Consider the following 10,596-nt stretch of genomic DNA (forward strand, 5'->3'; position numbering starts at 1 on the left):
TGAAAGTTTGGGACTGTCATGCTGATCTTGGCTTAGTACTGACCCGCTTACTTGGAACAAGTTTGAATTCCCACCCTCCATGCTTATGGTTTACTGGCCCTTCCAATAGAAATATATGCCCTCCTAACACTCACCAAGGTGAGAGAAGTTGGGTTATGGTGGGGGATGGAAAAAATCTGAGCCGGATTTAGAAATCGAACCAACAAAAGTGTGATGCTTCACAATTTTTTTCAATAGTGTCAGATGTTTTAATGTATGTAATGACACATTTGAACAGTAAATATAATGTTGTCCTTATATGAAACAACTAACCTTTTGTATCCGTTATATTTATTCGAATGCATTGTGTAACCTATTAGAGTAATAACAGTGATATCTGCTTCCTGAGTAAAACTGGCCATATGCTAGTATATTTTCCAACAAACTATTCTCACTCCAATTGTTATAGTCTATCCCTTACTGAGACCTTTATGCCTGGCCTGTATATAGCAGAGACACTCACCTGAGACAGTCTTCATCAGTTAGCTGAGCTCACCAAACACTTGAAATCCACAAATGTCTTTATTGCATGCTGAACGCTTTGGCATTGGGTGGAATAGACTTGATTTGGAAGTGTTTTCGTTGGTCAAAAAGGAATATTGGCTTTTCCTAGCCCCAATGTATGTCTTGGAGGAAGGATAAAACTTTCACACCAGAAAGATGAAACCACCTCACAAGGAGGGGAAAGGAAATAAAGAGAATAACGTGATACAAAAAATGGTCATAAAGGTGGCAACATAATAAAAAAAACAGCCACAAAACATAGGCTGTATACACATTTGCTGTTAGACAAAAAAGCCAAGAAAAACCCCAAGCTTACTTACCGCCCTGCCTGCGGACAACCAAATTGACCTGTCTAACAGGATGCGTTAAAAACGGGGTTAGTCTACACAAATTTGCAAATACATGCGTAAGTCACAGGCACCAGCAAGGCACCCTGGTATCTGTAGTCCTATTACTAGCTTATGAGTGACTCCACAATTTAAGCACAAGCATTCTTATGGACCACCCCTTCTTAAAAGTACAGGGGCACACTGAACACCCAGCACATAGTACAATGACTGCAAAGGTGTCAGTGTGTTGCGTGACCAATATAACAATACAAAAAAGGAAGCCACTGCCCCCACCTATAACTGGCCATTGCAGCAAGCAGCATTGGAAGGCAACATATGTAAGAAAAAAAGCCTAGGCTAAATCCAAGGAAAACTCCAAGCTCACTTACCGTCCAGCCCGCAGACAACCAAATTGACCTGTCTAACAGTATGGGTTAAAAACAGGTTTAGGATAGGACTACAGATACCAGGATGCCTTGGCAGGGCCTGTAGCTAAAGCATATATTTGCAAATGTGTGCAGACTAAACCCGTTTTAACGCATACTGTTAGGTCAATTTGGTTGTCTGCAGGCTGGTCTGTAAGTGAGCTTGGAGTTTTCCTTGGATTTATCCTTGGCCTTTTTTTCTAATACATGTTGCCTTCCAATGCTGCTTGCTGCAATGGGCAGTTATAGGTGGGGCAATGGCTTCCTTTTTTGTATACACATTTGCTGTTGATGCCTTGAAAAAAGTCAAAATGGAAAAAAAAAATCCCCAAAAAAATCATATAATGCAAGAACTATTATTTTGTCTAACTGGTAATAATAGCTGAAAGTCCTTGACCTCTTCAGTTCCCAAAAGGCAAAAGCAGTACAAGTTCTGTGATAGGTCTGATGAAAGTCTTTACAGTACCTTTGCCTCCACCTTGTATATCGTTATGGCATCACTAGGAGTGCTCTTAACCACTTGCCGACCGGCTCATGCCGATATACTTTGGCAATGTGGCACGGGTGCGCAAAACTATGTACCCGTACGTCGATGTGTCGTCTGTGGCTAACAGGTGCGTGCATGCCAGTCCCGCTGACTCTGTCCACCCACGATCGTGGCACGAAGAGGCGGAACAGGGAGATGTAAACAAGGCATTTCCCTGTTCTGCCTAGCAACATGACAGGGATCTACTGCTCCCAGTGATCAGGAGCAGTGATCTGTCATGTTCTAGTGTGCCTACCCCCCCCTACAGTTAGAGCGTGCTGAGGGAGCACAATTAACCCCTTGATCGTCCCCAAGTGGTTAACCCCTTCCCTGCCAGTGACATTTACACAGTAATCTGTGCATTTCTTATCGTACATCACGGGACACAGAGCCATAGTTACTATGTGGGTTATAGGCCACCTTCAGGGGATGGACACAGGCACAACCTAAGACAAGAAGTCCACGCCCTATATAACCTCTCCCACTACTGGGAGTACCTCAGTTTATTTATCGTACATCATAGGACAACAGAGCCTTAAGTATTTACTCAGTGGGTTATAGCTACCTTCAGGCGTTGACACTGGCACACCCAATACAGGAAGTTGATTCCCCTATATAACCCCTCCTCCTTCCAGGAGTACCTCAGTTTTTTTCACCAGTGTCTAAACGAGTGAAGATGTGCTCTGCAGAGCTCCAGGAGGGATCCATGCTGGACTTAAAAAGCCTCCACAACCTGATCCATCCTGCCAGTGCGGCTCCAGGATGGTACCCGGGCCTTGCATAGAGGAACAAGGTTTTGTCTGTAACGCTCCTCTGGGGGCTGGACCCTAGGAACCAGGACTCTTTTTGGTCTTGCTAAATTACCTGAAGCTGTCCTGAGGGGTGGAACCCCTATTAAAAGGACCCCAGTCTTTGAAGGTTTAACCACGCTGCCCCCCGTGATGGGTGAAGTTTGGATTTGTCTGTTTACAGCAGTATCCTGCAGCGAGGAAAAGGTAAGAGGAGGAAAGCATAGGAACTGCAAATTCCACTTATGACTTTTCTTTCAATTTGTAAAATGCCTTAAAAACTCCTCTAGAGGGAGTAATAGTGTATAGACCCTGTTTAAATCTGTGATAATACAGCGTGTGTCTCAGCAGCTGGAGGGGGCGGGCGGGTCTTCTCTCCCTCTAAATGGGGAAACTGAGTGAATAGGGATACATGTGCATTAATCTCATGAGCATAAATCTGAAAAGCTGATAAAGCGGCTGTTTAAAGTTCCAGCAGTAGATGCTGCGATTTCCACTGTGACTAAAAGTTTAACTTGTCCAGTGGACAATGCACAAATGCTAAAGGATCCAACAGATAAAAAGTTGGAATTCCTGTTAAAATCCTTTTTCTTTAGCAGGTACTGTTGCTCAACCTGCAATTGCAGCTATAGGCATCTATCGGTCCTTAAAATACCAGTTCACAGAGGCCCTTAACGAGCTCCCTGCACAACAGGCCAGTGAGTTGGCCAATTTACCAAAAGCATTATGTTTTGCCATAGATGTTATAAAGGATTCTTTTCACAAGCCGCCTCGCCTTGGACTTGTGCTAGTACATTGGAAAGGATCCTTTGGCTAGAGGGTTGGTCTGCCGAAGCACCCTGCAAAAACCTACTGCCTAGTTTGGCGATTTGGATAAATACAGCCAGACAATTTCCAGTGCAAAAAGTACTTTTGCCAGTCAAAAAGTATAAACGTCCTTTATTTAAACAGCCTTTCTCTCCTGTGCCAAGCGCATCCACCTCTAGGCAGTGGCAGCGGCTTCCACCGTCATATTCCAGAGGAAAATCGCAGGGTCAGGCCCAGGCTAAAAGGAAGACCTGGAGCCGCAAGAAAAGCAGAATATGAAGACTTCATGAAGAGTCGTCTCCCCTCACCAAGGTGGCATTTTGCAGAGGGAAACTCAAGACAGATGGGCTCTCCCCACAGTGACTCTAGGATACAAACTAGAGTTTTGGGAGTTCCCACCATCTCACTTTCTGTGATCAAACGTTCCCAAGGATCCAGGGAAAAGACGATCCCTGTTTCAAGCATTAGACCGATTGACTCAAGGGGTAATCCTACAGATCCCCACAGAAGAACAAGGTTTAGGTTTCTATTCAAACCTGGTTACGGTACCAAAACCGAATAGAGATATCGGGCCCATTCTGGATCTAAGAAAAATCTAAATCCGTGCCTAAAAATTTGCTAATTTCGAATGGAGTTGATCAGGTCAGTGGTCTCCATCCTACAAGGCGGAGAACTTCTGGCGTCCATCGACATCAGGGATGCATATCTGCATGTCCCTATATTTCCCGCTCACCAAAGGATTCTGCAATTCGAAGTGTGTATAGGGACTGGTTCCTCTTAGGGGATTTTTGAGGGAAAAACGACTACTCTGTAGAATACTTCGAGTATACGATATTTATTAGAAATATTTTTTTTGGTATTTTTGTGTAGGTATACAAAACCTACATTGCATAAGGGAAAAAAAGAAGTACATGTAAAAGGTACAGGATGCATCAGTAAAAGACCTGGGATAATACAAGATACAGTCATATATTCCGACACGTTTCGAGTGTTACTCTGCTTCAGGGAATATTTGAGAGATCAGCATGTTGGCATATATCATATGGTGTATCTTTGAAACATCACGTACAATTGCATTCAATTAAAAAGAACCCTTTATGTAAAGGGAAAGTGTCACTGCTCTGCATGTGTAATGCCCAATCCGGAGCCAGCAGGCCCGGCCAGCGAACCAGGGCCCCACAAGGATGTTCTCCAACAAAGGGCGTCAACAGATCCCCAGTGTGTGGTGGGTGTCCAGGGAGTGAAACACGGATCGCTGCTCCAGGTGTTGGCAGTCAGATGTGGTATAAGCTAAGTAGAGAGGGCAAGATATATCTTGCTCCAAAAAAGTGAAGGGTGCACAAAGGAGCGCCGCAATGCTAAGATCCTCACAGGTGACCAGGGGAACCAAAGGTTGCACCTGCTGTAGACATCCTAGTGCACCAATATTGCGCGGTGGCACTGGGTTAACCTGCCCTATACCGAGGAATAAGAGCTACCTGACGGGGAGGTGTGCCACAGTGTAAGAACCTTGGATAAGGGTCAAAGGTGAACTGCTGGAAACCTGAAATGGGAACAACGAGCAAAGACGGATCCAATGAGCTGACTGTTCATGGACTGGCCAAGTGGAGCACTCCACTGACTCTTATCCACAAACACAAAAGTAAATCCTTCAATTCGCCTTTGCATGAGGTTGTTAGGAAAGATGCTAGCTTCATTCGAAGCAGTCCCCTATGCCCAGTTCCATTCAAGACTGTTGCAAAACAGAATCCTCTCTGCTTGGAACAAGACGATCCAAGCTTTGGACTTTCCAATGCGGCTGTTCCCAAGAATTGTCTCAAAGCCTCAGTTGGTGGTTACGAAGCCAGAATTTGCTGAAGGGGAAATCCTTCAGACCAATAATCTTGATAGTAGTAATGACAGATGCCAACCTTTTAGGCTGGGGAGCGGTACTAGAGGAGACTGTCCAGGGGCAGTGATCAAAACTCGAAAGAGCCCTGCCCATCAACATCCTAGAGATTCAGGTAGTGTCTGGTTCTGAAAACCTGGACCTCCAGGATAAAGAATTGTCCAGTCCGGATTCAATCCGACAAGGCCACAGCTGTGGCCTATGTCAATCACCAAGGGAAAACCAAGAGTCTCTCAGCTCAGAGAGGCGATCCATATCCTAACTTGGGCAGAAAGGAATGTCCCATCCCTATCGGCAGTTTTCATTCTGGGAGTAGAAAATTGGCAGGCGCCAAGTCACCAGCAGTTATTCCCAGGGGAATCGTCTCCTTCACCCCGAAGTGTTTTGGGCTGTTAGCCAAAGATGGGGGACTCCGGACATAGATCTTCTAATGTCCAGATTCAACATGAAGTTAGTCAACTTTGTGTCCAGAACAAGGGATCCACTCGCATACTGAACAGATGCGCTGGTAACCCCGTGGGATCAGTTTTCACTGATCTACGTTTTCCCCTCGATTCAGTTGCTGCCTCGACTGCTTTGCAGGATCAAGCTGGAAAGAAAGCTGGTAATTCTGGTAGCACCAGCATGGCCCAGAAGGTCATGGTATGCAGAGATTGTAAATATGGCAGTGGAGGGTCCTTGGCCTCTCCCACTAAGGCCAGACCTGCTATTGCAGGAGCCAATATTCCATCATACTTTATGAGCGCTAAATTTAACGACTTGAAGCCCACTTTCTGAAGAAGCATGGGCTTTCCAGATCTGTTATCTTAACTTTAATCAATGCAAGGAAACCAGTTTCCAGAGCTATATATTAGAGTTTGGAAAGATTACCTTTCCTGGTGTGAATCCAAGGGTTGGCACCCTCAGATGTAGAAAGGCAAGGATTCTGCCTATAATATAATTGGACGTAGAGATGAAGTTGGCCCTAAGTACTATTAAGGACCAAGTCTCAGCCTTATTGGTTTTATTTCAAAGACCGCTTGTTACGCATTCTTTAGTCCCAGGTTTAATGCAAGGGATGATGTGGATTAATCCGCCAGTTAAATCACCTTTAACCCCTTGGGACTTGAATTTAGTTTTTTCAGTGTTTCAAAAACTACCATTTGAACCATTACTTAGTCCTTCTGAATAGGAAGCTGATATTTCCCAAGGCGTCTTTCAGGACAGCGCCTGAGAGATAGACTCCTCCCTCATCCTTAGGCAACACCTTCTTCCTCCAAACTTTAAAGGAAGGCACCTCCCTACCAAACCTCAGTTATTGTGTTTCCTCGAGCCCGGGGGAACATCTTTTTGGGTGGGAGTCAAGGTCTCTTGGGTGCTCCTGAGGGACAAGGCTTCCTTCCCTTTTTTGCTCCCCTATGGACCCGCTGTCCTCCCGACCTACCCAGGCCTCTGCACCGGTAGCAAGCAGGCTCCTCTTCCCCTCCTAGTGCTCTGAGAGAGCCAAAGATTCGATGGCCCGCACGATTGTAGGAGCGGTGCACCGCCGCCATGTTTGTCTGAGGTCGCACCGGAAATGACAAGGCCGGTCAATGGGTCGGCGAAAGCGTAGTTTCCAGCGTGGACGCAGGGGGGAGTAGGAAGGACAGGAGCTTGTGCCCATTTCCGCTTCCGGTCCGGTGCAGAGGCACTATGGGAGTCCGGAGGCAGCGTGTGAAGCCACAGGTGGAATACTGCACACCTACTATGGAGGAGTCAGCGTCTGCAGCAGTGGGGACAGACACAGGCACCAGCAAAGTCCCAGTAGGAGGCAGCGGTTAAAGTCTGCCTTTTTCTCCTATAGCTGGCTTTTGGTCTCTCCCCCCCCCCCCCCCCCCCCCCGGTGGCAAGGGGCTTGTCTGGGCACTAGAGGCTGACTGGTTTCTTCTTAGTGCACCTGTGTGGTGATCCTTATCAAAGCAGAGACTGGGCCTCACTAAGGGTCCCCTTTTTTTTTTTTTCCTTTTTGTCCTTTTTTTTTTTCATAGGTTAAAAGCTCTGACCCAAAGATGTCCTTGCAGGGCCAAATTGGGAGAATGTTGGAAATTAACTCTTTGCAGTGCCTGCATTACTTCTCTAGTTAAAGAGGAATCGGCCTCTGTATGTGAGGATCTGGTTGCCTCTGTAAAGAAAGAGCTATACGCCACGATTCAAACTTTTTTTGACTCACTAGTGAACCCACAGCCTTCCACTTCAGAGTCCTCCCAGGGATCTTTCTCCCATTGTTGGAATCTCTGCCTGGAGACCCTTCAGATTGGGAAAAGCAGTCCCCTGCCCCTTCCGTTAAAGATTCGGAAGAGGAGATTGAGGAGACTGAGACAGTCCACTCTAAATTCAAACTGTCCCTTGAAGAGGTAGATGGGCTCCTTAAGGCTATTCATGCTACGCTTGGCTTAAGTGAGGAAATAAAGGAATTATCACTCCATGACTGCATGTATGCTGGGTTAGACGAGCCTAAGGGGCGAACGTTCCCAGTTCAGTCGGTCATCTCTGAGGCCATTAAAGAATGGCAAGATTAAGAGAGCCCTTTTTTTCCAAAACCCACAAGAGGTGTTTTCCTTTCGAGGAGGACCCTGCTGCGATGTGGAACAAGGTGCCCAGGCTGGATGCCGCCTTCTCCCAGGTCTCAAGGTCCACAGACCTGTCTTTTGAAGACATGGGGGTTTTAAAAGATCCAATGGACAAACGCATGGATCTTTTGCTCAAGAGATCATGGCAATCAGTTATGAGCAATTTAAAGCCAGCAATTGCCACAACATGTGTAGCCAGGAATTTGGAATACTGGGTTAACCAGCTAAAATAGCATATAGCGGCAGATTCCCCAAAACAGGAAATCTTAGATTCATTTCCTACCCAGATTGCTGCAGTTGCTTATATTGCAGAGCTGATGCAATTAAGATGTCAGCTAGGTCAGCAGCTTTAACTAATGCTGCAAGAAGAGCTTTATGGCTTAAAACCTGGCCAGGTGATTCAGCATCAAAGAGCAAGCTGTGTGGGATTCCCTTTTCGGATGACCTTCTTTTCGGCTCTGACCTCGATAATAATCTTGACAGGACTGCCGATAAAGAGATCTTTCCCAGTCAAAAAGAAAAAGCGAGTTCCAAAACATCTTTTTCCACCTCAAAAAACTCAGTATCAAGACAGCAAGTTGCAGGGGATAAGAAAAAATTGGTCCGCCCCGAAACCGAAAGGTAGAGGCGGAATTCTCTTTGGTCGTCCTCCACAGGTCGAGAAATCTCAATGACTCTTCCCTGTGGGTGGGCGGAAGACTGCAAGAATTCTTCCACAGTGGTCAAGGATAACTTCAAATCAGTTTATTCTGACCACTCTCTTGCAGGGCCACACACTCGAGTTTACCAAAAAAAAACAAAAAGGTTCTCGATTACAAACACCCCACATGACTCATTAAGGGCCCTGGCCATAAAGTCCTCTCTTGAGGAACTGATGCAGCAGGGTGTAGTAGTCCAAGTACCACTAGTGGAACGGCAGGAGGGGTTTTATTCGCATGTCTTCCTCGTAAAAAAAAAAAAAAAAAAGACAGGAAAATTTCAATTGACTCGCAATCTAAAGCCTTTACACAAATCCATCAAGTACAGACGTTTTCAAAATGGACTATATTTTCTCAGGAATCTTCTGACGCCAGGTTGATTCATGGTGTCAGTAGATTTAAAGGATGCATACCTGCATATCCCAATCTCGCCCCAGTCTCAGAGGTTTCTCAGGCTAGCAGTAAGGTTGGGGGGTGTGGTTCATCATCTCCAGTTCAGGGCCTTTCCCTTCGGTCTGTCATCGTCACCCTGAATTTTTAGTGATTGTGATTGCAGAAGCATTGGCGCCGCTGCGTCTTCAGGGAATCAGTTATTCCTTTTTTAGACGATCTGCTATTTTTCACCCCATCAAGTGAAGAATTGCAGATCAATTTAGGCAAAGCACGCAAAGCACGCAACCATTTGGAGGCTCTGGGGTGAATTTTGAACCTCCAAAATTCTTCCCTAAACCCATCCCAGGAGATTCGTTTTTTAGGGTATCTAATCAGTTCTGTGGATCAAAGGATCTTTCTTCCCTTAGACAAGGACAGGGTTCATGGTGCAGTGTCAATGCTGCAGACCAGTCAACGTCTGACGGTAAGACAGGCTATGTCAGCTTTGGGTGTTCTGACCTCAACAATGCCGGCTGTCTAGTGGGCAAGGCTACATTTCAGGCATGTCTGCAGGCTTTTCTTCTGAGATCTTGGGATCACACATTGGTATACCTAGAGACAGAGGTAAGAGTGCCAACCCAGGTGAGAAGGTCACTATGGTGGTGGAAGAGACAGCATGTCCTATCGGAGGGCTTTTCCAGTCGAGAAAAGACTAACAGATGTCAGTTCCTGGGGGTGGGGAGCCCACCTAGGAAAGCCTTTCACTCAGGGAACCTGGTCCAAAGCAGAGGCCGTAAGGTCCTCAAACTGGAGGGAGCTCAAGGAGTCGGGTACAAGGAGCAGGTTGCTGCAAGTACTAGCCCTGGAATTCCTTCAGTGGGCAGAAAGGCATTTGTTGTCGCTATCGGCAGTCCACCTAAAAGGTGATCTGAACAGGGTGGTGGATTTCCTAAGCAGGAACCCTATTCAGGAAGCGGCATGGTCTCTGAACCCAGAGGTTTTCGCAATGATTGCCGAGAAATGGGGGCTACCAGAGGTAGACCTGTTTGTTTCAAAAGAGAACGCCCAGGTTCCCCAGTTTTTCTCCCTGAACAGTTGCGACGGGTCACTGGGGATAGATGCGCTAGCATATCCATGGGAGTTCCGTCTTTGCTACGCTTTCCCCCATTTCCGTTAATTTTAAGGAAAATTCAGAAGGAAAAGGTACCAGTCATACTAATCACGCCCTTTTGGCCAAAAAGAGCCTGGTTTTCGACCGTTCTAGGACTGACAATCAAGCCTTGTTGGCATTTGCCCTCAGGCACAATCTGTTACAAGGCCCCGTAGATCATCCAGGAGTTGCCAGCTTGGCACTAACAGCCTGGTTTTTGAGAAGCAGCTCCTTAGGAGCAAGGGTTTTTCCAGCTGTTTGATCTCAACTCTTTTGTCAAGTAGAAAGAGAGGGTTACAAGGGTCATTTACTCTAAGGTTTGGAAGGTTTATAATGCATGGTGTATTTCATCCACCCAGGGAGCCTTGTTTCCATACTGGAGTTTTTACAAGATGGAGCAGACAAGGGACTAGCAGTTAGTACTCTGAAGGTGTAGGCACTAACTGTGTTTTTAGAAAGATCTGTGGCCTCAGATCCGCTGG

This window comes from Lithobates pipiens, unplaced genomic scaffold (genome assembly GCF_037356315.1).
Source record: "Lithobates pipiens isolate NorthernLeopardFrog02 unplaced genomic scaffold, aLitPip1_a1.2 Scaffold_16, whole genome shotgun sequence".
Classification (NCBI taxonomy): Eukaryota; Metazoa; Chordata; class Amphibia; order Anura; family Ranidae; genus Lithobates; species Lithobates pipiens.